We start from the raw sequence: 3,666 nt of genomic DNA on the forward strand, positions 1-3,666 counted from the left end.
CAATAAATGGGTCTATGTTGAGAAGCAAGGTTCTCTAAATCAAACAACTCTTTGATACAAGGTAAGGATTATAGGAAAAGGTTTTACTTAGAAAGAAGGTATTATCTATAATGAAGTGTTCTCTTTAGTTGCAAAATATACTTCCATTTGTATCTTACTTGCCTTGGTAGCTGAATATGAATTAAAATTGACTCAATTAGATGTTAAAACGACATTCTTTCATGGAGGCTTAGAGAAGGAAACCTATATGACTCAGCCTTATGATTTTTAAGTTACTAGAAAAGAGAATCACGTATATTAATTGATTAAATCTTTGTACAAATTGAAACAATCACCAAGGCAGTGGTACAAGAGATTTGATCAATTCATACAAGGATAGAAACTATCTAAGAGTGAACACGATCACTATGTTTACTTTAGAAGACTACAACATAGAGTAGTCTTAGATCCTTAACGAAGGATTACTTTGGAGATGATGGATCGTTGGTAGTTAGCTCATATTTGAACAAATCTTTGCTGCGGTAGAGAATTGTTAAAAAGTCAATAAGAGTGGTCACAAAAATTTTAAATTATAGGCCACAAAATTTGAAATTTGGAAAAGTTGCACCGAATGAAGAAAAATGGGAAAGGTTGACGCCAAATGAAGAAAATGGTACTAATTTTTGAAGTTTTTTTGTTGCATGCTTGGTGAAGCTCTCCTATAAATACGAAACTATTTCCTTTATTAAGGCATCCCAAAATTAAGAGAAACAATTCAAGTGAAGAATTGTTGAGAGAGTGACCAATTGGAGAGTATGAGCAATTGAGAGGCTCTTTCCTTTTAAGTGTATGTGAGAGTACTGGTTATATTTAGGTTCTAGAAAGTGAGGTTTCTTTACTCAAATATTGTACTCTAATAATTGTTAGTAATACAATTATTTTCTCTTACTCCCATAGACGTAAGTATAATGTCAAACTACGTTAAATTCTTGAATCCTATATGTTTTGTGATTATTTGACGTGCTTGATTCCGTATTCAGTGCGTAATAAGTGGTATCAGAGCACAACACTGGGAAGATTTGATTGTATCCGTAACAACTGTGCTGAAATCTGAAAAAAAAAAAAAAAGACAGGATGATAATAACACAATAAGAGCGACTGAAATCATTTTGTCATTGCATGCAAGTTCCACATATTACTAGTTGATTGCTTCCGAGTATGAATTGTGTGTGTGTGTGTGTGTTATTTCCTATGAATTCATCAAAAATGAATTAAATTTGGTTTCACCAGCATTTTATTCTTTGCAACGTGAAGCACCATATTCTGCTTGTTTAGTTTCTTACAACGTAAACTATTTGTTGACTAAAATCTATTCTTCTCAACTGCTGTGAGGAATGGATGGTGTGGACCAACAATTGGAACTATCACGAGCTACCTGCCATTTCGAGCATAATTACGGATATTAAGAAACGATCGTAACTTAAAAGCATAGTAGAATAAAACTTCTTAATAAGGATAATTTATATAAGAATAACTTTTATGTAGCCATAAAAATTTTGGTCTTGATTTAGATCAGTTATAAAAATGAATTTACTCTACATTTTAATAAATTATAAATTTATTAGATCCGACTTCCACATAATAATAATTATTTATCTATTACAAAGATATTTGTATGTTATATTAAAGATTTAACATAGAATAAAATATTTTTTAAAATTTGTTTGAGACAATAATTTATCTTTTAGAATTGTTACCACATATTTGAACTTGTAAGTGTATATAATAACTCGCCATTAAAGACATCTTCTTGTTGAAGTCAATTATGTATTTACCTCTATATTACTTACATTAAGTATAATTAAGTCAAAACAATAACTTTTGAATTAAACCTCTACTAACTTACAACATCCATAGAGTAATGATAAACTTAACGGGTCTCAAAAATATTACTATAGAGAGATTTTATTGTATATTATTATAAATACTCGGCCGATAAAAGATTTTGAAAAGAAAAGTACAAAAAAGATATTCTACACGGATATAGCAAAATTCTTATTTGAGTGAGACATCTGACAGCAGCCTATAGCCCAAAAGGAAAGAAATTCGACACTGTAACACAAATCTTGCTGCAACTTCCTTGAAAAGAAGGTATCTCTTGTGTGAAAAATTATGCTAAAGACATTGTGAAAAAAAGAAAAGAAAAAGAAGAGAAGAATATAAAAAAAAGGCTAAAGCTTGTGATTGTTTTGTGCGAGTGACGATCTTTTCAAGAGTAATCTGAAAATGAGAAAATTTGTCAATATGTTTGAAAGATAGACATTGAAGATGAGAATAAGGACATACACGAATCACGCGGTACAATTAATATTGTCCGGATAAAAGTCAGAGAAATAATTGATTATTCAGTATAAATTTGAGTAATGACAGTTTCTGTTTCTCATTTATTGTTTGAGAAAATTTGCATGGAATTAGTAATTTAGTACACATAACAAGCTAGTAATAGCCCTTGTGGGTTTGGCCAACCTTATTTTTTTTTGGTTGGTCACTCTTTGAATTTTGAGGGAGATAAGATAAAAAGAAAAAAATTAGCCCCTACTTAAAAAAAAAAGTTAAAGAGAAAAAGCTACTGATAAAATAATAAGTGTATCTTTATTTTCATTTAGCTAAAAATTTGTTAAAGATACAGTTTTCATTATGTGATACATTTTGACTATTTACGTTTTCTTAAAAAAAAAAAAAAACTCCAACCTATGCTCTATGGGTGGCACTTAGTGGGGATAACAAAATTTCTTTTACTAAAAAAAGTTAGTGACAAAATAGTAAGTGTATCGTTATTTTAATTTTACTAAAATTTTTTAAAGCTACAGTTTTCATTATGTAATACATTTTGGTTTCTCTGTTTTTCTTAGAAAAAAGAATTTAATCTATGCTCTACGGACGCCATTTAGTTGAGGTGATAATTTTACTCATGTTTGCATATACTTATTCTGGCTGCTTTCTTTGTGAATGGGGATGGGGACAAGATGCGATTTGCAATTTTAAGCAGCAATTTAGTGAATTAATATCCACGACAAGAATGGTATGAAATTCTCGTAAAAAGAACGTAAATTCGATCGCGCATATATATATATAGTTAATAGTAATATCGTACTTATTTTGATTACATTTGGTCGATACCAAAAATTTGAACAGGAAGAGTTCTTGTATTACTATTGTTTACTGAACTTGAAACGTTTGATGACCAATGAACCTGTTTCCGTCCATTCAGAACAATAAGATTGTCATCCTCCAAAGTTGTAAAAACCCCGGATGAATCATCGAGAGACTTGCTTCTGTTAGCTACCCATTCAACAGTTTTATTTGTAGATCCTCCTCTATTGTACCAAATTCCAATGTAGCGATTGGTAGAACTACCATCAAGGGCTGAAAATACCAGACTTTGAAGTTATTGCCATTAGAGTTAATCGCTTTAGGTTATGACGATGCAGAGACGTTAAAGATTGATTGATAAAAGAAACTAGGTTTTTGAATAATGAAAATTTTATTAGAAAAGTCTGAATTAACAAAACTAAGATTTTATCTTATAATAACTTTAAATATTACGAATTTATTAAAATAGACAAATCCGAATATATTATTTTATAATAAAATTCTTCCAATCTAAATAAGAAATTTAGAACAAAC

This window comes from Citrus clementina, unplaced genomic scaffold, assembly GCF_000493195.1.
Source record: "Citrus clementina cultivar Clemenules unplaced genomic scaffold, Citrus_clementina_v1.0 scaffold_7, whole genome shotgun sequence".
Lineage (NCBI taxonomy): Eukaryota > Viridiplantae > Streptophyta > Magnoliopsida > Sapindales > Rutaceae > Citrus > Citrus x clementina.